Consider the following 27,107-nt stretch of genomic DNA (forward strand, 5'->3'; position numbering starts at 1 on the left):
GACAAGGACAAAAAGACACTCTGTCACACGGGGGAAGACAGGAGAGATTAAATTACAGAAATGGTAGTCCCTCAAGGCCATGGGGAATGGAGTTAGAGCTGGGAAAGAAACCAGGAAACAAGGTGAGCAGCTGTCAAAGAAATACATTGAAAAAGCAGATTATAACAACATTGAGGGCAGAGTACACAGTCTGAAATTGTTGCTCTCATTGGTGAGTACAGAACGCTGTAAAGCCTGGGTCATTCTATTTCAGCCAACATATGCAGGATAGGCCAAGTGGCCTCTATCTGTGCTGTAACTTTCTGATAAATTTATTCTGACATTTGGAATTCAGGTCGAATGATGTTCATAAATTCTCAAATTGGACTTGAGTTTAATATTCTGGAGAAATGTTAAATAAATCACAATGATCCCATTCTGCAGACTTTAGTCCGCAGCCCTTAATGTTCCAGCATCTCAGTTACATCCATGTCCTTTTATTCTAATGTGATGCTGGTTACTGCCTCTGCCACCCCATCAATGATTTCCTGCTCCCCACCATCTCTGAGTGAAATGAATTCTCCTCTCCCCTTCTTTCTGGGAATTTGTTTCAATCTAAATCGTCCAGTTTCTGACCTCTCAGTTAATGCATAGCTCCTTCCTAGACACTCGATCTGGATTCCTCAGCATTTTATCACTTCAATTAAATCTCAGGTCATCCTCCTCGGAAATCATCCCCAGCCTATCCAACCTTTCCTCAGAGCAGGAATTTTCCAATTGTAGAAACATTCTGATCAATCTCCTCTGTATCCTCACTGGTGTGATCACATTAACCCTGGAATAAGGGGATCAGAAGTGTGTGCAGTACATTAACTGCAGTCAAATGAGTGTTGCTGATATTTCCCATGTCACCTCCGTGTTCTTGTGGTTGTCGATCACACAAGACGTGTCCTGGTTTCCCACTTGGAACTGGATTTGCACTCCATGGGGCTGGGATTCCCTACCATGTGTTTATTTGTTAACACATCCTAAATTAACTTCAGATTAAAAGAACATTATCAGCTACCTACCAATCAACTGCTTCCATTATACTCAAGTCACCTTACTTTTTAAAATCTCTTTAAAAATATTACTATCTAAACACAATAGGCTTTAAGTTGCTGACCAAGTATTCAGATGTCTCCATCGTGACAATTACTTGAAGATTATCTTTACCTTCAGCTACATTTGGTGAATTGAACACTGATTGTAAATATATGAATATCAAACGGACTTGAGTTTTACGATAATTAATCCAGTCTGACATTCTTGTTGGTTAATATCTTGAAGAGAACTGTCCTCAGAACTCCAGCTGTGCTCTGACTTCCTTCACAACTGGATTTGGTTGGACTGCAAATCTTAGATCTGTTCTGTTGTTTCCCGGATTGCTTCACTCTGTCTATCACTTGCTGCTTATGCTGTTAGGCACACAAGTAGTCCTCTTTGGGAACTTCATCAGGTTAACACCTCATTTTTAGGTATTCATGCTGCTTTTACTGATATGCCCTCCTGAATTCTCACAGTTGAATGAGGACTGATACTCTGGTTTGATGGTAAGAGGCAAGTTGGGTAATATGCGGGGCCCTGATTGTATAAGATTTGTTGGAGTACAATTCTACTGCAGTTCTTGGAAGGAATGAGCTAAACTCTTACACTGTTGGCCCCATATAATACATGCAGTATCATGAACACTGATAGGCCAAGTCATGAAATACAAGAAACACTGTACAATGTTGCAGGACCACAACTGCAGCAAGGGGAGTTCAAGATCCAACTTGACATAGGAGCTGGGGAAGAAGCAGCTGATCAGATTATCTCATTCATAGTCACAAAGAGACTGTGAGATTATTGTATTGCTGGAGGTGAGGATGAAGGAGGTTGGGGAGATGGAGAGCCCTTCAAAAGAAACTAATGTGCCTGTGAGTTGTGAGATAGAATTGATTGCCATGCATTTAGCAGAAAGCTAATTGAAACTGTTTTTACCCCCAAAAGATAACAAGACTGATGATGCTTCCAATCATCATCAGAAAAAAACCCCAGAATACATGGTTCGGAGATGGATGTCAATAGCCAATCAACATCCAACTCCTGCAATCATTGAGCAAACATATGTGTGATTACCCAGTTCTGATGAACCAGAAAATCACTGTTCACTCTGTGCAGATGGACAGCGATGTGGGGAAGTATTGGTCTCGTGGTATTGTCGCGAGGCAGTTAATCTAAAACCCCAGATCGTGTTCTGGAGACCTGGGTTCAAAGCCTATTGCAGCAGATGGGGGAATTTGAATTCAATAAAAAAACTTGTGAAATTAGAGTCTAATGATGACCATTAATCGATTGTCAGAAAAACCCATCTGGATCACTAATGCCCTTTCAGGAATGAAGCTGCCATCCTTACCTGGTCTGGCCAACATTGTGACCTCAGATCCACAGTAATGTGGTTGACTCTTACCTTCCCTATGGGCAATGAGGTATGGGCAGTAAATGCTGCCGGGCCAGCGGCACCCTCATCCTGTGAATGAATAAAGGAAAATAAAAATCTGTACCCAGTGTGAATCTGTGCATGTTCAACAATGTTGTGAACATTTCCAAAGCTAATTTCTGTGTGCACAACTTTATGAGCTGTCAAAACCATTGTTCATTACTTGGCGTGAAAAAGAGGAAAAAGTCCTTCAACTGTGGTTATCAGTAAATTGACTGGTGTCTCAGCAGGATGGATGCCTGAGTGAATCCCTTCCCCCTCACACACACAGAGCAGGTGAACGGCCCCCCAGTCTGACTGGTTTGGCCAGTTTCCAGGTGGGATGGGTAAAGAATTCCCTTCTGGCATTCCCCACATTTCCAGAGTCGATCCCTGGTGTGGCTGCACTGGTGTTGAGCCATTTCAGATAAATGTTGACAGACTGTTACACACACCGATAGCCCGTCCCCATCACCCCCCCCCCCCCAAGAACCCAGTATAAAGCAGTAAACATTATCTCCTGTTGTGGAGGGACAGCCTGTATTGGTCTGAGTAGGAACACTGAGAAGATGTACCTCAATGACAACTTAATCGGTGACCAGAGCAAGTTGAGCAAGTCCAAATAAAATGCATTATAGCACAGAAAGAGGCCCATCAAATCCAAGCTGTCTCTCTGTAGCAGAATCCCATATTCTCATTCCCCATACGTACCCCAAACTCTGCAAGTTTATTTCCCTCAGAACTGATCTAATTGTTTTTATCAATCATTGATCTTCTCTCCTTGCACCAACATAGTAGGCAGCATGTTCTGCATATTTCCAGCCAATACAGTCAGCAGAAACACTTACTCATCTCCCGCTGTCTCAAAACCTTACATCTGACCTTAACTCTTGTGCCATCACCTATCGAATGCAGATATTTTTGTCTGCTGTATCTAGGTGTGTTATAACCTTATACAGCTTTATCAAAAATATATCCAACTTCTTCATTTCAAAGAAAATCGCAATTTTTTCAAATCAATCCAGTGACTGCATTTTCTTCATCAGTGAGCCACTCCAGTAAGCCTATATGCCACAGTCTGAAGATCACTCATATCCTTCATTGTTGATGCCTATTTTGTTCCACAAATCCAGACGATGCAAGTTTTCTGCACAACAGCAGTAACTTTATTATTGGACAGCCGGCGAGAGTTTCAAAATGTCTCTAAAGTAGCTGAGTGTCTACTTGTAGACACTCTTCTTCACGAATCTCTGCCTTACCCACAGAGACAGTATATTTAATAGGAATTAGACAAAGGCATATCAATCACATGGACGATTGTCTTTGCATAGTTTAAAGTAGGTAATTATGACCTTACAAAGCGATGTCTGTGATAACGTGTGATGGATTACAGAAACTGATGATCGTATTGTTCATGATTATGTGTTGATTATGTGTTGATGGGAGGAGATTAAGGCAGAATGGTTCTTCCTTCAGTAAATAAGGGATTCACTTACCTATGCCAATATGGAGGGGAGGTAAGACAATGGGAGTGGAGGCAGTTTAACAGAGTTGTGCCCAGGGCTACCAGTCTTGTCTGAAAAGGGCAAATTCCTCTGTCTGGGATTACGGGGCAATCCACATGTCTGGCTGCAAGAGGTTCTATTTTGAGATACTGTCAGCCTCCACCATTCTGAGGTGTTCTGTCTGTATTCTAAGAGTACAGGCCTTCAGTTGATGAAATAAGGCCTTTTGCAAGGTAATGTTTAACCCTTGAGACCCCACGGTGTCCTGAAAGAGAAGCAAAATGTATGGAACTGGTCCCTCTATGGTATTTTAACTTCCTCGTTCTGACCAGGAATATGTTGACCAGAATTGAATGCAATGATTGACTGTGACCTAACTCAAGCTTTGTCAAGGGTCAGAATCTTTTCCGTGAGTTTGTTATCATTCCTCCATTAATGAAGCCCAGCATCCCATTTGTTTTACCCAAAACACATAATGTTTTCTCTCCTTTAAGGATTGGTACACATTGTCCCCCATTCCTGCTGTCCTGCTCTCTGTGTCTGTGCCATGCAAATATATATTCCCTTTCTACATTGCTTCTCTCAAAATGTATTAACTTACTGTGTGTTCTAAAGAAGAGACATATTCCACTCAAAATATTATCTCTCGCTCCACACATTCTACCCCCTAGAAAACAGAACAGGACAGCACCGGAATAATTGGCCCACCATGTCTGTGCGGTCCATGATGCCATTCCAAACTAATTCCATCTGCCTGTACATGGTCCATATCCCTGCCAATCCATGCCTGCTTATCTGTCTGTCCAAATGCCTCTGAAACATTGTGATTGTTTCTGCTTTTCCCATCTCTCAGGAAAGTACATTCTTGGCACTTACCAGCTTCTGCATAAGAAACTTGTCTGACACAACTCCCTTTAAGCTTGCTCAGGTGTTGTTGGAAATGCTTAGCAGATCATGCAGCATCTGTGAAGAAAAATGAGTTAATATTTCGGGTCTGGTCACCCCTCCTCAGAAACGTTGACTTTAATTTATCTTCATAGAAGCTGCTAGACCTGCTGAACTTTTCCAGAAAAATATTTTTGTTTCTGGTTTACAGCATCTGCAGTTGGTTCAGTTTTCATTTCCTTTAAACTTGCCCCCACTCCCCTTAAAACTCTGGCCTGTAGAATTTGCCGTTTTCACCTTGGGAAAAGATTCAGATTATTCACTCTGTCTGAGCCTTTCGGATCACCCACAGCCACTGACTTTCCCAACGCAAAAATCCAAGTCTTTCCAACCTCTCCCAATCCAGGCAACATCGTGGTAAACCTGTTTTCACGCTGTCCAAAGCCTCAACATCCTCCTTTTTATGTGGTGATCAAAACAGCACACAATACTCCAAAGGTTGCCTAATGACAGTTTTATATTCAGTCCCTGACACAAGAAGGCAAGTATGCCATCCACCTCCTTCACCACTTTCAGGGAGCTGTGAACTTGCCCCTGGAGAACCCTGTGTACATCAATGCTGCTGAGAGCCCTTCAGTTTAGTGAATACATTCCTCTTGCAATGAGCCTCACAAAATACATCACCTCACACTTGTCTGGATCAATATCTATCTCCGTACAGGTTTTCCTACTGATCTCTTTCTTGCTGTATCCTTGGACAATATTCTTCACGATTCACAACTTCATCAATTTCTTCCATCTAAAACCTGCTAATCAAATCGTTTACATTTCCATGCTAAGCATTGATGTATGTTGCAGACAATGATGTTCCAATTCTGATCCTTGTGGAACAACACTGACCACAGAACTCCAGCCAGCAACATGTTGTGGAAGGAACATATTTCATTTAGTCATTCAGTCGGAAAGTATTTCAGGTATTGGTGTGGCACTAGATGTTCCAAGATATTCACAATCCTGGTTAAAACACCCTGGAGCAGATTTTCAGTTCTGGGTACCCTACCTGGGGACTCCCCCAGAACCAATTATAAAGGAGTAAACATTATCTCCTGCTGTGGAAGGACAACCTGTGTTGGTCTGAGCATGAGCACAGAGCAGATTTACCTTAATGATAATTTAACCCCTGAAGACAAATAACCAGACCAAGTTAAGCAAGTACAAAAAAATGTGTTATAGCACAGAAAGGGGCCCATCAAATTCAAGCTGGTTCTCTGCAGCAGAATCCCTTATTCTCATTCTCCAACTGTCCTCAAAACCCTGAAAGTTTATTTCCCTCAGATCTGATATAATCGTATTTGTGAATCTTTGATCATCTCTACTTGCAACACCATAATAGGCAGCACGTTCTGCATATTTCCAGCCAATACAGTCAGCGGAACATTGCAATCTTCCACTTTCTCAAAACGTTATATTTGATCTTAAGTTTTGAGCCATCACCTATTGAGTGCAATTTATTTTATTGTCTGCTCTATCTAGGTAGTTATAATCTTATCCATTTTAATCTATTAAGATATATTCAACTTGATTTCTTCAAAGAAAATAACAATCTTTTTTCCAAATCAATCCAGTGACTGCATTTTCTTCATCAGTGCACCACACCAGTAAGTCTGTACTGCACACTCTGAAGATCACTCAGATCCTTCCTGAGCAGGAATTTGTTGACCTGAATTGGATACAATGATTGATTGTGACCTAATCAGTCACTGAAATTGTTTCCATGAATTTGTTCTCATTCCCTTTATTAATGAAACCCAGGTTCCCATATATTTTGATCAAAACACTCTGATTATGTTTTCTCTCCTTTAATGAATTATACACATTCCCCCGCCCTTCCCTCAGTCTCTACTCTTTGTGTCTGTGCTATCTAAATATATATTTCCTTTCTACATTGCTTCTCTCAAAATGTATCAACTCACTGTGTGTTAGAAAAAAATATTACCTCTCGCTCCATGCACAGTACCCCCTGGAAAACAGAAAAGTACAGCATCTGATTAATTGGCTCATTATGTCTGTGCAGACCATGATGCCATTCCAAACCATTTCCACCGGCCTGGACATGATCCATATCCCTGCCAACCCCTGTCCACTTATGTGCCTGCCCAAATGCCTCTAAAGCATTGTGATTGTTTCTGCATTTACCACCTCCCAGGAAAGTACATTTCCAGTCATCTATCACCTTTTGCATACGAGACTTGCCTGATATAACTCCCATTAAACTTTCACATGTTGTTGGAAATGCTCAGCAGGTCTTGCAGCATCTGTGAAAATAAAAATCCGTTAATGTTTCGGGTCCTTCTTCAGAAATGTGACCTCTGATTTCTCTTTACAGATGCTTCCAGACTTGTTGAGCATTTCTAGACACTTCTGTTTTTGTTTCTGATTTACAGCATCTACTGTTCTCCCGGTTTTTATTTTCTTTAACTTTCCCCCTGTCCCCTGAAAGCTATGGCCTCTAGAATTTGTCATTTCTACCTTGGAAAAAGATTGAGTTTATAGAACATAGAACATAGAACAATACAGTGCAGAACAGTCCCTTCGGCCCTCAATGTTGTGCCGACCTGTGGAATTTTCTCAACTCGTCCCCCTACACTATCCTAAAATCATCCATGAGCATTTCTGAGGATTGTTTAAATCTCCCTAATGTGGTTGAGTTGACTACCTTAGCAGGTAGGGCATTCCACACACTTACCATTCTCTTTGTGTAAAGAATTTGTCTCTGACTTAAATCTATCACCCCTCAATTTGTAGTTATGACCTCTCATACAAGCTGTCCTCATCATCCTAAGAAAAAGACTTTCACTGTCTACCATATCTAATCCTCTGATCATCTTGTATGTCTCTACCAAATCCCCCGTTAGCCGCCTTCCTTCCAATGAGAACAGATCCATGTCTCTCAGCCTTTCCTCTTCAGACATTCCCTCCACACCAGGCACCATCCTGATAAATCTCCTCTGCACCTTTTCCAATGCTTCCACATCCTTTTTGTAATGGGGCGACCAGAACTGTACACAATATTAAAACTGTGGCCGCACCAGCATTTTGTATAGTTGCAGCATGATATTGTGGTTTAAGAACTCAATCCCTCTCCCAATGAAACCTAACATGCCGTATGCCGCCTTAACAGTACTATCAATCTCGATGGCAACTTTCAGGGATCTATGTACATGGACACCAAGATCCCTCTGCACACCCACACTACCAAGAATTTTTCCAATGACCCAGTACTCTGCCTTCCTGTTATTCCTCCCAAAGTGCATCACCTCACATTTCGCTGCATTGAACTCCACTTGCACCTCTCAGCCCAATTCTGCAGTTTATCTAAATCCCCCTGAAACCTGTGACATTCTTCCAAACTGTCTACTACTTCACAGACTTTAGTGTCGTCTGCAAATTTACTAATCCATCCACCTATGCCTGCGTCTAAGTCATTTATAAAAATGACAAACAGCAGTGGTCCCAAAACAGATCCTTGTGGAACACCACAAGTAACTGGGCTCCAGACTGAATATTTTCCATCAACCACCATTCGCTGCCTTCTTTCAGAAAGCCAGTTTCTAATCCAAACTGCTAAATCACCCTCAACTCCATACCTCTGCATTTTCTCTAACAACCTACCATGTGGAACCTTATCAAAGGCTTTACTGAAGTCCATGTATACCACGTCAACTGTCCTAGTCTCATCTAAATGCTTGGTCACCTTCTCAAAAAAATCAACGAGGTTTGTGAGACACGACCTGCCCTTGACAAAACTATGTTGACTATCTGAAATCAAATTGTTGCTTGTTCGATGATTATAACTGTTATCTCTTATAATCCTTTCCAAAACATTTCCTACAATGGAAGTAAGGCTCACTGGTCTATAATTACCTGGGTCATCTCTGCTGCCCTTCTTGAACAAGGACACAACACTTGCAATCCTCCTGTCCTCGGGTACTAAACCCATTGACAATGATGACTCAAATACCAAAGCCAAAGGCTCTGCTATCTCTTCCCTAGCTTTGCAGAGAATCCACGGATAAACCCCATCCGGGCTGGGGACCTGTCTACTTTCACTCCTTCTAGAATTGATTGCACCTGTGCATAACTAACCTCAATCCTTTCTGGTCTAGTATCGCGTACCTCATTTTTGTCCTCTACAATATTCTCCTTTTACTGTGTAAGCACCAATGAGAAATGTTCATTTAGCACTTTTCTGATCTCTGCAGGGTCCACACTCAACTTTGAAATTAGATTGCTTACAGTGTGGAAACAGGCCCTTCGTCCCAACAAGCCCACACCGACCCCGCTGAAGTGCAACTCACCCAGAGTCATTCCCCTACATTTCACCCCTTCACCGACCGCTACGGGCAATTTAGCATGGCCAATTCACCTAACCTGCACATTTTTGGACTGTGGGAGGAAACCGGAGCACCTGGAGGAAACCCACGCAGACACGGGGAGAATGTGCAAACTCCACACAGTCAGTCGCCTGAGGGGGGAATTGAACCCGGGTCTCTGGTGCTGTGAGGCAACAGTGCGAACCACTGTGCCACCGTGCCACCCATAAAAATAACAATACATGAAAAACATTAAAACTTCCCACTTCTGTCTTTGATTAGCCCTATTCCTACCCTAAACATCCTTTTATTCTTCACATACCTATTGAAAATTTCAGGGTTATCCTTTGTTCTATTTGCTGAAGACTGCTTGTGTCCTCCCTTTGCTGTCCCTAACTCTCTCCTTAAATCTTTCCTAGCTGATCTGTAATCTCTATTGCTTCATCTGTACCATTTTGCCTCATCAACGCATAAGCCTCTTTCTTCTTCTTAACAAGGGATGCAATTTCTGTAGTAAACCATGGTTTACAAACTCTGTCTGTGCCAGTTGTGTCACCCCACAGCCATTGACTTTTCAAAGACAACAATTCAAGATTTTCCAACCTCTCCCAATCCAGGAAACCTCCTGGAAAACTTGCTTCCACCTTCCCAAACGCCTTCACATTTTACCTATAATGTGGTGATCAAAACGGCACACAATCCCCCAAAGGTGGCCTGATTATAGTTTTAAATTCACTCCCCTGACTGAAGAAGGCAAGCCTGCCATTCACCTCCTTCACCACTTTCAGGGATCTTTCAGCTTGCAACTGAAGATCGCTCTGTATATCAGTGCTGCTCAGGACCCTTCCGTTTATAGTATACATTCCTCTTGCTATGTGTCCTCCAAAACACATCACCTCACACTTGTCTGAATTAAAATATATCTGCAGTTTCTCCACAAAACTTTCCGACTCATCTTTTTCTTGCTGTATCCTTTGACATCATTCTTCACAATTCACAAGTTCAACAGTTTGCGCCATCTACAAACTTGCTAATTAAACCCCAGTCCAACACCGGCATCTCCGAATCATGCTAATTAAATCATTTACATTTTCAAACTTTTCATTTATATACATTACAAACAACAGATGTCCCAGTTCTGATCCTTGTGGAACAGCACTAGCCATAGACCTCCAGCCAGCAACATGCCCCTGCACAACTATTGCTGAGAGAAATATCAAAGAGGAGCCTTGAGTTCTGCGTTGAGCAGCACGACCAACGTTTATTCAGAGCTCCTTACTAATACATGATGGGAGATGTCCCTCTCCGGCTCCCCCAGATAAGTCCAGCATTTTGATGTGTTTACTTCATATGTTCCAGTAATATTTGCCCCCTGACCTGAACTCCAGGGTTTGGAATGTCAGCTCCGATATTTCCGCGTTCCCTTTCACAGTCTGATTCTCTCAACTCATGCAGCTGCTTTGTTAGCTCTTTCACAAATGGTTTAACCCTAACCTTATCATTGCACATCTCCAGCCCTCCCACTACCACACATCTCCGGTTCTCCCACTACTATACCCTGTGCCATCTGCATCTTCCATCCAGTTATTAAGTCAAAGAGGGACAGCCCCGTCCCCTTTTCTGGGCTTGTCCTCAGTTTCATTAGGCTGGTGGGGAGTACTCTAACCCATCGCTGTACTGTCTCTGAGAGAGCCTTAGTCAGACGAGCTTTAAGTGTCTGCGTCATTCCTTCTACTGTCACAGAGCTCTGGGGGTGGTAAGGTGATGGGATTTCTGTTCAGTATTAAACAGGGCACATAGCTTTTTAGCTATGTTCCCTGTAACATGTGTCCCTTGGTCAGAATCTGCAGGGGAATGATTCCACCCACTGAGTTAACCTATTTATTAAAACCCAGCAGGACCTCCTTCCCTGGGATTGGGGTGGGTGTGGGTGTGTAAAACCCATCTGTACTTGTTCCCATGGGCCTCTGGGTCGCTGCTGCTGCCTCCATTTTATCCTGATTGCTTTCCCTGGCTCACACTGTGAACAGACTACACACCTTCGACAAAACCTTGCTGTATTTCTCCCTGTTCCAGGCAAGGATTGTAGTGGATCATCTGATATTGCATTTTATCCTCACCAGTATGGGCCAGCCCATGATATGTTTTAATAATGTTTGTCTTATACAGTGTAGTGGCACTGCTGGGTAATCCAGACTCTGTTGTGTCATATTACTGCCCCACCCTTTTCCCATTCCTCATTCTCCTGTTGTGGGGCTGTATCTGCGAAGGTCTTTAAACTTTCCTTACTCACTTCTGCAGTTACTGCCACTGCCACTTCCCCAAATGTCTGCACTGTTTCAGTCAGTATTTCACTCGCGTTCCCCACATACTTACTGCCCCGTTGGTGTGGGGTTTCTACTTCCCTGTGAGCTCTAATCTTTCATTATTGCTGCTTCACTGGGATAGTTAACTGCTCCCACTAACTATCTGACCTGTGCTTCGTGCTCTATGTGACCCCGAGACAGGGTGATGTACCCTCACCGAGCACAGGCCAACACATGGTCATGAACAATACCAAAGGCATGCTGACTGTGTGTGTAGATGTTGACTCCCTGACCCCTGGCTAATGTCCGTGCTTCTGTCAGGGTTTGTGATGATTCTGCCAATTCTGGAGAATTCTCCACAAACTTTCCACAGTAATTAAACAATCCTAATGTTTGCCTTACCCCCTTCACGCTGTGGGGGTGGATAGTTTTAAAATCATGGTCTGTCGTTCCACTGGGATTGTCCCCTCTCCCTTCCTGATTTGATCTCCCTGATGTGATGTCCCAGGTCCCCTACCTTCCCACTCTCTGTGGGTTAATTTTAAGCCCGTCCTGCCTGACCTGGCACTATATTCTGTTTAATATCTGGATATGTTCTTTCTCACCAACTGAGGTAATGAGGTGTTGGAAAGATCAATGTGACTAATTCCATCAGCCATATATCGGTGGGTATAGTGGAATATTGTGGGATCCCTGAGGTAACTGGATCCAGGTGTGCTGTTTTCCTCAGCCAGTAAACGCCAGCTTATTCTGGGATTCCAGGTGCACAGGTATGGACCAGAACCCATTCACAATATCAAGGGTTGAGACTATGTACTGTTGCGATTTCAGTCCATTAAATACAGTGGTGTGGTTCGCTCATGTAGGATACTCTTTAGTGGCGGATTTACTGAGGGAGGTATACTAAATAGTGAGGTGGGATGAGCTGTCCGGCTTCTGTGAGTTAGTCTGGGATACTGTCCATCTGACTATTCCCTGCTTCTGTCAATCTGTTACTGTCGCAATTACTGCCTCCTCAGCTTTAATGAGATCCTGTTTGTGTGGGGTGTGAGAGGGCCCTCGATCTTTACAGTATCTACAGGTAATAACCCACATTCCTGTTTAAGTTATCCACACTGCTGTTTGGGTCCTAGCTATAACTCCTCAGATTCCCTGACTGTTCCAGTCTCCCTGCAAGGTAACTACTCTGCAGATGTCGCCTTTCCTTTGCTTCCTGTCCCAGGCCTGTTCAGGTTGTTCCCATATTACAGTTTGTGTCTCTAAATCAATAGTTGGTCCTAACTGTTCTAAACTTGCAACTCCCAGAATGGTCCCTTCCCCAGTTTCCCACTCCCATATCTGAATATATTTTGCCACATCCGTGATCTGCGTCGGGAGAGGTTTATTTCATCCAGCTTCCTCGATTCCCTCTCCGACTGCTCTCATTTTAGCAATTGAGGTGATATGTGGCAAATCCATATTGGTAATTGATATAGATGCTCCTGTATTAATATTATGCTCTGCTGGTTCCCAAACACAGCATCAAAGAATATTCATGTGCCTAGGTGAACACATGCACACATACAATGTGAATATCTATCTCCCTCTCTCTGCCTACGTTCGTTGGCAATATGTCCTTTACTGCTTTACTTGTAAAATTGCCAGTCTGGTTACCCTCCCTGTACTGCAGCTATTCCCCTGTGTTTCTGAGCTTGTCTCAGCACTCATGGTCCAATTCAGAAGGTGGTTAGAATGATCTCCCACTGGGAGTCACATGTTTATAATTATAGTTAAATGGGGTCCCAGTTGAAAAACAACAAACTGATATCATCATCACAGATTGGGATTTGGTAATCCCCCGTGGCCCTTACACACCTCAGGCTTCCTCTCTGTATGATCCTCGATATTACCCTTGGTTCCCTGAGACACCAAGGTTATTTTAGCCCATTCAGCCTGTACCCTCCCCAGTGTGTCCTTGTAATATATGTAAATGCCTGGAGACACTGATCAGCTGTGCACTGGGGGAATCGGCTCGCACCCGCACCCTCTCATTGCAGAGACAGGTTCTGATGTACATGTCGGGGCATCTTGGCCTGAGAGTTTTTGGCCTGACACCATCATCGGTGAGACTGTACCTCAATTAATTCATCTATATTCTCCCAATAAGGCCCATTATTACCATTTCTCTATCAGGCTGGGTGTTAACTCACCAACATCTGTCATTCAGCAGGTGAACGGTTCATGTTTGATTTCTGTCAGTTCCGTTTGTTGCTCCCTACTGTCTGTCCAAGTTGAGCTTAGATGCCCAGTGGTTCCATAGAGAGGGCCTTTTGGACCTTATAGGGCAATGGGTGATCCCACTCATTGCCGTCTCTCTGTCCATACGTGTGCGCTTTGTCATCTAACCCGTTCCAGTCAGTGTCACCATCCTCACTGCCTTCTGAGGAGAGCGGGGCACTAGGTACCTCCCCCACTGTAACTACCACCTGGTTCTTTGGCTTTAAGGCCTCACGTCTGAGAGCCACCACCTTCACCTGTTCCTGTTTGTCATAATAATGCAACATATTCCGTCATTCCTGGAATAAAACAGAGCAAAATGTAATTTGGTTTTACTTGAAATAAGAATAATTTGACATTCACTCGACATATCTATCGAGGTGAGAATTGTACTGTGATTATTTAAGTGAATTTAATGTGATCATACAATGAAAATAAATGATAATCAACGACAACATGTGATTATTTGTACCAGTTCTTGCAATGAAAATTCAATTTTATTCAATGCTTGTAACCCATTACACCATGGGCATTGTTATTAGGGAATAAAGTAATGGAAGGATATCAAAGAAAATAAGTAGACTTCAATTTTAGCTCCACTGCAATAATGAACCAAAACAATATTTGGAAATATGGGTAAACTACATAACAAAGTTTCCAGTGTCATTATTGACATGAAAACTATTTTAGTTTGCAAGTTGTTTTGCTCTAAGAATACTTGGAAATGAATTGTGATTATGAATTAATCATTTAAAATATACTTTGAAGAGAATAATCAGATATTTTTTGGAGGAAATTAGGAAAGGAAATAAATATGTATACATTGGTATTAATAGTTTTAAAATGTTTGGAAGTTGACTGGGATTATTTGATTGAGAGAGGCTGCATGATTATAAAGACTAATAAACCTTTTTCATTGCATTGTTGGTTTCACTAGAATCTGTTGTGGTCTAAGCTCTTGTTGTGTGCAATGGACTGTCATTAATAGCTTAATTAACCTGCGAGTCCCTGATCAGGTTTCCTTTGTCTGTAAGTCAGTCTGTAAGTGAGCAACACACCTGCTTTTCTGAGGGGAACATGAGACTCTTTTTAAAGGAAATAAGTGGCAGTTCTCACTGAGAATGGTTTCTCCCACACACCATAAGCAGGGAAGTGATTTTCTGAAGAATTTCATTGTCTATCTATAAATCTGATGGTAACTGTGTTTGTCAGTTTGTGGAGGATTCAGCCCTTTTTGCTGAGCTGTTTTTATATAAGCAGTTGGTTCATTATGTCTTTGCCAAGAATGTTGTTTACTTTCCCCTTTTACTGTGATTCTGCAGGGTAGAATATTCTGAGAATCAATAATGTTCAATAACTGAACATTGAATGGTTTAGACTCTAACAGAGCAATGGCTTTGTTTTCAGCTAATTAATCACTTTCCATTTCCTGGTTGTGTTGAGTTGTACAGAAACAGGCTCTGAGCAATGTTTCCATTCACTTGTGTTGGAGTCACTGACAGCCACGTGGTCACTCAGTTTCAGGCTGATGGATCAGTTTCTCTGTCCTATTAGATGGTGGTCTCCTGCTCAGTTTCCGATGGCTCGCCTCAGCGTCAGTCCATCAGCTGCTGAAACCCTGCATCCAGCATTTGTTCCCTCTCACCATGACTAATCCAATACAGTCCCAGCTTGTCTCCCAAATTCACCTCCACATACTCATGATCACCTCAGATTCTACTGTCTGTGTCCTTGCAGCAAGTTGTGTAAGACACCTACTTCAGTTTTAACCTGATCGATATTATGTTTAGAAAGATCATTTCAAAATTTGGTTCACTGCTTCTTCAGGACCTTCGTGAAGAAGGGCTCATGCCCGAAACGTCGATTCTCCTCCTCCGTAGATACTGACTGACCTGCTGCGCTTTTACAGTAACACGCTTTCAGTTTTAATTGGAGCAATCAGTTAATTACAAGTTACTGACAAAATATTTTAAGAGGAGCTGCTATTGGTGATGGAAATGCTGCTGGTTAGTATAAAAGAGGGCTGCGGTGAATACTGTACTCGGTTTTGATGAGAAAGTTGAACAATGTAAAATTCTTTTATCCTTGTTAATAAGAAGAGGTAGAGATTGCACCACTGATGCTCAGTAGCCGCAGTGCCAATCAAGTGGGCTGCTTTATTCCGGATGGTATCAAGTTTCTTGAGTGTTGTAAGGGCTGCACTCAACCAGGCAAGTGAGGAGTATTCCAACATACTCCTGACTTGTGCCTGGTAGCGTTTGGACAGGATTTCAGGAGCCAGGATTTGAATTACTCTTGTAGCCACTGTGTTTATGTGGTGAGACCAATTCAGTTCCTGATCAACGATTATCCCCAGGACAGTGTTGATAGTGGGTGTTCAGTCATGGTAACACCATCGAATGTCAAGGGATGGTGGTTAGGTTATTTCTTATACGTGATGGACATAGCCTGCATTTGTGTGGCATGTATGTTACTTACCCCTTGTCAGCCCAAGCCTGGATATTGTCCTGATCTTGTTGTCGTTGGACTTGGACTGCTTCAGTACCTGAGGAGTTAATTATTTATGAACATTAAATAGTCATGAGATTATGCAAATTCCTTTTTCTATCAAATGTCATGAACTGTATCTTGTGGTCACTATCATATTCACTTTCATTATCTTTTTATTTGCTTCCTAATTCAGACACAAATATTTGAACATCGATCGGAATAAAATTACATAAATTAAAAACACATGTTTCTAAAAGTAAACTAATTGAATGAAATACATTACTCCTGTATTGTCTGCATTTTGAGAAAAAAATAAATTCTTTTCATAAACTAATGAATGGCTGATTTATTGTCCTCAATCCATCAATCTAGATTTTATATTTCAGTCATCAGTTTACCGATCTTAATGTGCGTCTAATCAACACTAGAGCAAAGTGTTTTTAAAATATTGTGTCAATTTATTTGTTCAGAATACAACATTTATTAGGAATTCATTATCCTTATAATAATTGCTGAATAAGTTATTTGGCTTTCTAACGTGTATCGTCAGATCCATATATTGTTTTATTTCATATTTTAATTTAATCCATTGCAACAATGTTTTCAGGTCAACTATCCCACAATGGAATCAATCATTTTGCATCCAACACGCTTCGAAAACTGACTTTTGCTCATTTGAATAATCACAGTAATCTCAGCCTTATGAGTTCAGAGAACTGTAACTACTTTTCTCTGCAATACTTCCTGTTCATGTCTGCGCATTGCACAGTCATGCAGCAAAATTAGATTTCTCCTTCTAAATGTACTGATAGATTTTAGAAAATCTAAGTGTTGCTAATATCTAAGTATTGTTCAATTCAGTAGGGGGTATAAATGTGTAATAATGGCTCAGTGCATGAAGTAATGTGAAGATATTGCAATTTACAAACTCACAATGATTGTGAATATCAATTTTTATCTTAACCATGGAACCAGTTGAATTGATTTAATTATATTTCACTTTGATGCTCACGTTCATTGTACTTCTAATCACAATAAGAGCGAAATATTTCATGTGACAAAATTATTTAAAATTCATGACACTTTTTTATGGACACAAAATACAATTAACACCCGTTTGTTCTTTCCTTTACCAATCACAGTGAAGTTTGAATTGTAGAATGCTAGACTGACACAGCACAGAAACAGACCATTCAGCCCAACTTAGCATTCCGGCCAGGTTTCCTAAACTAAACTAGTCCCATTTCCCTGTGTTTGTCCCATACCCGTTTGTAAGTTTTCTATCCAATAAAGTGTCCAAAAGTCTTTTAGATGTTGTAATTGTACCAGCAACTGCCCTTCCTCTCACAGCTCATCCCAAAATGTGAAACACACTGTGTGGAAATGTTTCCCCTCAGACCCCTTTTAAATCTTTCCCCCTCACCTTAAATATTATTTACACCGCAGAATCTTTAAAATTATTAAAGATAATTTTTAATATCTTTAAAATTTATTAAAATTATTAAAATAATTTAATAATTATTTTATTAAATAATAATAAACGCATGTCACATAGTTTTTGATGATTCTAACAGCCATTGGTCTTGATTTTATTTTTACTGAGTGCAATAACCACAGTAAACATTCTTGCCAATAAATACAAGAGCGATCACCTTATTTTTCAATTCAGTAATTACACATGATACTTTCTGCTGAAAGTGGTGTTTATTCTTTCTGAAAATTGGCCGAGGACACTGAGAGCAAGACATATTGATAGTCTTGATTTGTTCATGTTTTCAAACAGGTTTTCAGGCCATGTATTTCAAAAAGAAGTTATTTGACTTCATTCAAATTTGAATGTAAACATTTTCAGATATTTTCCATTCAAAATGTTTATTTGCTTATTCAGATAAATTTTGAATCTTGCCTCTGCAAAGTGAATTTATTGTGCTTTCCATTCATGGAAGTACTCATTAATTGATCCTCGTTTCATCTTAGATCTGACGGAAATTTGAAATACTGATTACAGTGAAAATTGTGTGAATTTTACATGAGAAAATCTAGAAGAAAATCAAGAAAGGCGCGATAGAGTTATTGAACAGCCTGTATATTTGAATAAAGAAAACATTCCTTCCAAAAAACAAAGTTAAAAATCGCACAACACCAGGCTATAGTCCAACATGTTTATTTGGAAGCACTGGCTTTCGGAGCGCTGTTCCTACAAACAGCTGATGAACGCTGGTTCTTCTGAAAGCGAGTTCTTCAAAATAAACATATTGGTTAATAAACTGCTGGTGTTTGATTTTTAACTTTGTACAGCCCAGTCCAACACTGGCGCCTCCAAATCATTCCCAAAATAAAACCCTTAAGTCTGTGGTTGAACAATTCAACAATCCTGCAACTAGATTATAATTCTCAGTTTATCTATCTTAATAAATATCTAATCAATGTCAGTGGAAATTCCTGGAAAACAACAAATCGTTTTGTTTGTTAACACACAAACTTTAATTGAAAATTCGTTGTTATCACAATATGAGAATTATATTTTAAACCTCCAGTGATGTGAAGTGACCCATGGACAGAAATTGGACGTTGTAAATTCACCCACAGGCAGAGAAATCGGGACAAATACAATATCAATCAACTTCAATCAAACAGCAGTTAGAATCAATCAGCTCCAGGGTGAATCAGATTTTCTTACACCTTGAATTCCAGCCAGTGCCTGAGCATTATACACCTCGCTTGGAAATGTCAATAATGAAGGGTTTTCACACCAACACATTGGATTCTTTAAATCCAGCTCATAACCACATGTGGATGTTTGTCACAAAATTATTAATCATTTTACAAATCATGGAAAATATGATTGCTATTGAAAAGCTCTTGAAATAAATTAATCACTGCACATAAAGCCACACGATGGTATTCAAGGCCACCTAACTACTGTTCAGTGCAAAACCTTTTGTCAGTATTGTATTGTTCTCAAGATGAATAACCACAACAAACATCACGCTTTCACACCATCCCAAATATATGCAAGAGATTCCTTCTTATCATATACACACATCTTTCCCACACCATTAAATAGACTTCACTTACGACAAAGGATGCTGATAGTAACATGTTTTGAGATAAAGGAATTCCTAAATATAGGCGAGTTTTCTGATAGGTTCCCCCAATCATCGTGCTAAAAATGTAAATGCGGCTCAATACATTGTAACAGATCCCCATTCAACCTTTTTATGTATTCACTCAGAGACAATGTTTAAAAATTTTCTCTATAAATGCTGTTGACTGTTTTTTGCTATGATACCCATGTTCCTTGTCGATTTATTTTCTTTGTAATGCCGACACAAATGTCTGAATATTGATGACATGAAAAGTTGCATGGATTATATATTGTATTTCTACAGAAGAAAAGCTGAGACAGCAATTACAGATTGCAGTTTTATCTGAGAATGTTGAATGATCAATAATCACTGCATATCGAAAATATTTTCCAAAACATCATGCCAGCATTCTAACTCTCAGTTCACTGATACTAATTATTATGTAATTAATATCACAGCAAACCCGTTTGGAAATATTGAATCACTTAATGTGTCAGTGTTCTAAAATAGATTACCAATTCATTGTTAGTCCAACAATCACACAGTAATTCAAGTTAGGTTTTGTAACAAATATCGTGAGATTCACAGTTCAATTTAATCATTATTTAGTAGTGCCAATTTTACAAAGAAAAAATTATCTTTTATTCCAGGTCAACACAACCACAAACCAAGCAATGATTCCTCATCCAACACTGACAGGAAATATCTGATACCTTCTCATTTGAATGTTCACAGAAATCATTGGATTCATATTCGCCTTACAAATGAAGATACGTCTGATTGTTTTAGACTCCAATAATTAATGTTCAATTCTACATGTGACGGATTGTAATATGACATTTATAATTATTTTAAGTTTACCGTGACTAGTTTTAACACTAAATGTTACTTATATCTAATATGTAATCATTGATCAAATCCAGTATAGTCGGCTTTAAGTGTGGAATTAAGTCTCAGTGACGTAGGCATATTGCATGGTACTGTTTCCTAATGGTAGCGAATGCTAATTTTTATTTTAGTGCTGAAATCCTTGTAGATTTGCTGCTGTAGGGAAGCCCCGAGCAGCCTGCCTTGGAATTAAAACACAAAATGGTGGAGGGGAGATAAATGAGACGAACAATCTGTTTCAGTCGTAAGTTAAAAAAGAACATTTAGTACAATCCTACTCCAAGTCCATAAGTATGCCATTCCAGACAGTCATACACCAGATAGTGATAAGAGAATGCCAGCATACAGTAAAATGACCAATCCTGACTTTCATTAATGAAAGAATAATTTTCCCAGTGAATGAATAAACACCAGCTGCAGGATAGAGCCCAGCTAACTTCCACAGCGGCTATCAGGGAAACAGACAGGATTTGATTGCCAGAAATAGTTACTATTTTTTTTGGAGAATAGATAGATAACTTTCAGTGTGGAAACAGGCCCTTCGGCCCAACAAGCCCACACCGCCCCGCTGAAGCACAACCCACCCATACTCCTGCATCTACCCCTTAGGTAACACTATGGGCAATTTAGTATGGCCAATTCACCTGGCCTGCACATCTTTGGATTGTGGGAGGAAACCGGAGCACCTGGAGGAGACCCACGCAGACACGGGGAGAATGTGCAAACTCCACACAGTCAGTCGCCTGAGGCAGGATATTGAACCCGGGTCTCTGGCGTTGTGATGCAGCAGTGCTAACTACTGTGCCACCATGCTGCCCACTAACGTTGCTCAGAACATTTAAAAAGTTTCTAATTACATATTCTTGAGAATCGTAAATAAGGCAGAGTGAGAGACCCAAAGGACTGCAACAATTAATTTTGTAATCTGAGGAAATAAAATGCACAGAGAGATCCCAAGGCCTGGAGATTATACCACCTGTAAAACACCATGAAGCAATAGGAAGCTCGGGCTATCCATAGCGATGTTCATCCAAGATTAGTTGTTCTACAGGATCGGGTGTCTGTATAATGAGGGAAGGACTGTAACTACATTGCATGTGGACATTGTAATACAGAAGGTGTGTAAAAATACTGTTTTTTACTGTACACGTTACAGTGTGTCATGGATCTCCCTTCCTAGATTTGTCTCGGGGGATGATCCCTGCATTAACTGATTGCAGCATGAGTAAACATCTTCCACTTGCCTGAGTTCGGCCTATCTCCTCAGTCTTCATTCCTTGTCAGGGGAAATCACTCCTCCAGCTTTGGTGACATTTTAATTCAATATAAACACTTATTATCTGTGAAACTATTCCTTGCAGAGCGATATCATTTTCCTGTTTTTTTTATTTTTTGTGTGCAAGAAAATAATGGAGGAATATCCATTTGTTATTTAGTTCAACTTAAGCTAAATTTTAAATTATTGAAAGGACTACACATGGGGGTGGCGGGGGGAGGGGGGAAGAACGATTCTTCAGCTCAAACGTCACATTAAGTGACAATGTCCGCTTTTCAAATCATGTGACCTCCAAAATGATATTCATTTTTTGGTTTCATTTTGAGATAGTTTTATTTTCTTCCAACAGTAGTTGTCAATGATCAATAATCACAGAATTATTAGTTTTTTGCGACAAAATGACTTCCTGTACCAAATGACATGAACTCGATGTTTAGTTCACGATAATACTCACTTTCCCATCCTCATTATTTTCTTCCTAGTGCTGACATTTATCTAAACATGTATCATGATAAAAGTTACATTAATAAAATAGACATGAACCGACCAAAAAAAAGTTGAACGATGTCAATTGTTGCTGAGATTTTTAAATTATTAAAGCCAAGTTTTAAATTTTAATTTTCAGTTTATTAATCTTAATGAATATACAATCGACATCAGAGCAAAGTGCATTCAAAATATTAAGTCAATTTATTTATCAGGATTTTAGAAACAATGATCAATTACAATAATTATGCAATACTTTAACTTCGGCTTTATAACAAAAACAATGTGCTTTTAATACCTTCCATATTTCTTAGTGTGAGTGCTACAATATTAAAACCTGTTTGATCAGGCCAATATACCCACAAAAGACCAATAATTGCCATTGCAACATCATTTGTAAATATATGTCTTTTGCTCAGTTGAAAGATCACAGTCTTCTCAGCCATTGGAATTCAGAGAATACCAGTTATTTTACACTGCAATTTTTCTCTTCGTTTCTGAACATTACTCAGTGGAATAGGAAGAGGAGATAACTCATTATTCTTAAATTCATTAATAAAAGTTTTCAAATCGATTTGTTGCCAATACCTAATAATTGTTCAATTCGGTAAGGGGTGGACATGTGGAACTATGTTTCCATACAATAACTAATGCAAGGACGTTGCAATGTACAATCACTCAATCATTCTGAATATTGCTTTTCAGTTTAAACTTGGAAACACTTTTGAATTGATTTGATTGGAAATCACTTTAATGTTAACATTTATTGTGTTTTTAATCACAATTACAATTGAATATGTTTCATGTGCAAAATCATTCAAATCCCCATGAATTTTTTGAAGCATACAAAAAAAGGTTGGCATCTATCTTATTTCATTAAACAATCACAGGAAATAGTGACTTCTTAGAAATCGTACATTTTCAGAAAGAATGAAAGTTGTCTTCAGCTGAATAGGCACATTGACGAACCAATTCATCATTTTGTTCCAATTTACATGTCTATCAAAAACATTTTAATCTGCATTTCAGAAAATGAGAAACTTCTGACCATATAGAATAATTAAATTAATTTTTTATATATAATGCACACTAATCACACCATCCTGTCAAGCTGTCATTCCCCAAGTGATCATAAAAATCATGTTTAATTAAGACATTTGTTAACTCCCATCATTATTGTAAATTGCTACTGAATTTTAAGTAGATTACACACAGTATCCAACCATTTAATTCCAATCCAATTATTACAATAAACATCTGATTAGTTTTCAGCCCTGCCCAGCCTGGTTGGGAATGTTATGAAGGAATCTTGTGCACATCTGGTCGTGTCTCTGTTACCAGACCAGAGGGTACAATTTCAATTCCCACCTTGCACAGAGCTGTGCCAGAGCAGCTCTGAATGTTGATAAGAAAATATCTAAGAATCGAATGAATTGCCTTTCAATTCAACATTAGATATGTTTTCATTTGTTGTTCATTCCAATAATCACAATATCTGCTATATATTTTCTTCAGTCCACGAATAACAGAATGTATCTAATTCCACTCAATCAATATTCTTTGCAAAATATTTGATAATGTTGCACTCACAAAGATGAAATATGCAAAGTACAGATATTCCTTGATTTTCTTTTGTTCTGAAGAGCTGAGTTCAGACTGCACATAGAACTTGATGCTTCAAAGGTGTAAATACGAGAAAAAAATCAAGTTGTTCAGTTAAATAAACAAATGCGACTTCCTACTATATATCAATTTTTAGTTATTGATCTGTTTATGAGTTGTCTTAAATTTGTTTTTAGTTTTCCACTCATCTATTTATATTGAATGTAAGATTGAAATGTTGTGAAAATATCCGAGTGCATCCATTTGAAATTGAATTTTGCATATTTCTCTCTAATCCAGTTTATTGTATGATGACTTAACTGTGTTTTGTTCAGCAAACCTAGAGAATACTAAAAATTGTCTAATCTTAAATAAGATCTTTCACACCCAGTTATCAGCCTGTTCCTAATTCATGTAAATATCTAAATTTATTGAAATCAATGTTCACACAAAACAGTGCACATAAAGCGACACAAAGATATTCATCATCAGCTGATTACTATTCAGTGGAATAACCTGAGTAAGTGTCTTATTGTTCCTGGGACAAATGACAGCAGTAAGCATTTATTTACTATTCTATGCAGTTAATGCAATTGATGTGTTATATTTCAGTTCAGTCGTTCATGTTGATTTATATTGTTTAAACCAATAATTCTACTTTATCACAGATATTGAGGATACTACAATAACGTTGGGAAGCAAATTTTTGTCAATCTAACAATCTTTAAGCTCCTTTTTTGTTGTGTGTTTACAAGAGACAATTCAAATTATAACCATTGTATTACAATTTGAACAAATACTGCATTTTAAATTCGTGAAGTTCCTACATTTTTGAAAAAGGGTTAGTCTTCACTGTATATGTCATATTTAAAAAACTGCTATTTCAAATCATGCCTGCTACAAAATGATTATTGTTTTCATTTCATTGTAAGAAAAGAATTGCTTTGGCCATGTTGATATTTTTGGCATTTCTATTCCAACATTATTCATCATTGTCCAAAAATGACAATATTATTAAAATCGCATATACGCCACATGTCATTGACTACATTGTTCAGTTTCAAGCTCACTTTCATGACTTACGAATTCTCTTCCAAATTCTGACACAAATCTTTCAACATTGATCATAATATTGATCATATAAATTGATGTATCATATCTCTACAAGGAATCCGGTGTATGGAAATTCACAATTCTTGTATTACGTACATTTTTTACTTAAAAAAGAAGAATTTTGCTCAATAATCACAGAATGGCTCATTTTTCTTCAATCCCTAAAGCTAGGTACTATGTTTTATGCCTCGGTTTACTGATCTTAATAAATATCAAATCAACATCACAGCAAAGTGCTTTTGAAATATTGTATCATTTTAATTCTTCAAAATACAGCATTCATTATCAAGTCATTGCCATTACAGTAATGGCACAATTATTTATAAATAAGTCTTTTGAACAAGTATAATGAGATTCACATTTAGATTTAATCCATTATTTCTGAGTACGAATAGTACAGTATGAAAATGCCTTTATTTTTCAGGTCACCTACCCCACAAAGAAACCAATGACTTCCCATCTAACGTCATTGCAAATATCTGATGTTTGCTCATTTAAATGATCACTGTAATCTCAGCCTTAAAATTCAGGGAAATGTAATTACTTTTAACTGAAATAATTCCAGTTCATTTCCAGACATTGCTCAATCACTTGCAAAAAGAGATTATTCATTATTCTTTAATGCATTGACAGACTTTGAAAATTAAATTGTTGCTGATTTAGAATAAAAATAATAATTATTCAATCTAGTAGGTTGCACAAATTTGGATTTACGGCACAGTACATGAACCACTGCAAAGATATTGCAGTGCACAATCTCTCAATCATTGTAAATATCAATTTTTATTTTGCCTGTTGAAACATCGTTGAATTCAATTAATTATATTTGACTTCAATGCTCACATTTATTGTGCTTGTAATCATAATACGGCTTACGGATATTTCATGCAACAAAATCAAATGAAAATGAATTAGCATCTCTATTCTTTCATTCAACAATGGCAATAAATTCTGATTTTTTAAAATTTTGAACATTTTGGAAAGAAGTGATGTTGTCTTCAGTTGAATTCTTGCATTGACTCAACGAATTCACAGTGTCCACTACTTATTCTCTTTGGGTTCCTATGAAAAGAAGTTAACTAGTTCTTCTGGTTGTAAATTCCTGGAAAATATTTGACAATGTTGTGGTTTTAAAGGTGACAAGGCTAAGTGATCGTAAGTCATCAGTTATTTTGTGAGAAAGAGCTTGATTGAAACATTTCGAACACACACACACACATTATTATGCTGCTGTGTAACAAAGGGAAAACAAGTCGCTTTCTTCATTAAGTAAATATATGCCACTTCCAATTATTCATTAGTTAGCTAATTACCTACATGTGTCATTAAAAATTGCAATTCATCGAAACATTGTTATGACCTTTGATCAAATTAAACTTTTAATTATTGTTTATTCATGAATTGCCGGGATTTTGTTTTTTATTGTTTTCCATACACCTATTCGTATTGAATGCAAGATTGACATGCGTTGACAATGCCGGAGAGTGTTCATTTGAAACTTGTTTTTTTCATATCTTTCACTGATTTTACTGATTGCATAAGATTACATGGTACCTCAGTGGTTAGCAATGCTGCCTCACAGCGCCAGGGACATTGTTTTGATTCTCTCCTCGGGTGACTGTGGGGACTTTGCACGTTCTCCCCAAGTCGATGCGACTTTGCTGTCGTGTCCTCCCACAATCCAAACATGTGCAGGTTAGGTGAGCTGGCCATGCTAAATCGCACATTGTGTTCAGGGATATGTGTATTAGTCAGCTGTAAATGTGAAGAAATATGATCGGAAAAAGTGTTTGGGTGGGTTACTCTTTGGAGGATAATTTTATTCAAACAAATGGCCTGTTATAGCATTGAGGGAACAGGGGTGCTTTCGTGGCATCGCTAGTATTACTGTACAGCCCGAGATATAAGCCATGTTGGAACTGAAACGGAGGAATCTACAAAGAGGCTACAGAATGACATCGCATCCATTTGGATTTCTTTAAATCACTGACGAGCAGGAAAATGTAAACGGCGAGGGCGAGTGGGGAAGTGAGGAAGTTGCAGCTCTGGTGAAAGTCCAAAGGTCCCTCTGAGAGTGTAATTTCTTTCATTGCTGTTGCTGATTGAATGAGCCACCAACGTGCGAACTGCTCCAAAACATGATTCAGGATCTCTGGTGCCAATTCTCGCACGTTGAATAATGACAGACACCTTCCAAATGAGGTCTTTCAGAGACTTCTGTTTTCAACAGAAATGCAGCAGGGATCGAAACAGCATTTTAACAAGCTGTGCCGAAGAAAAGGCAGCGGTGGGATTCGAACCCACGCCTCAGACGAGATTGCGGCCTTAATGCAGCGCTTTAGACCACTCGGCCACACTA

At 39.2% G+C, this 27,107-nt stretch overlaps 1 long non-coding RNA gene across 1 annotated transcript in view; it reads left to right on the plus strand.

Annotated features, from left to right (window-relative positions):
- Window positions 1–22,541, plus strand: part of LOC140473004 (uncharacterized) — a 73,535-nt gene extending 50,994 nt beyond the window's left edge. Inside the window, exon 5 of the long non-coding RNA XR_011958021.1 lies at window positions 20,034–22,541. This is a non-coding gene — a long non-coding RNA (uncharacterized lncRNA). The remainder of the gene's footprint in view (window positions 1–20,033) is intronic.
- The last annotated feature ends 4,566 nt before the right edge of the window (window positions 22,542–27,107 follow it).

This window comes from Chiloscyllium punctatum, unplaced genomic scaffold (assembly GCF_047496795.1).
Source record: "Chiloscyllium punctatum isolate Juve2018m unplaced genomic scaffold, sChiPun1.3 scaffold_493, whole genome shotgun sequence".
Taxonomy (NCBI): Eukaryota; Metazoa; Chordata; class Chondrichthyes; order Orectolobiformes; family Hemiscylliidae; genus Chiloscyllium; species Chiloscyllium punctatum.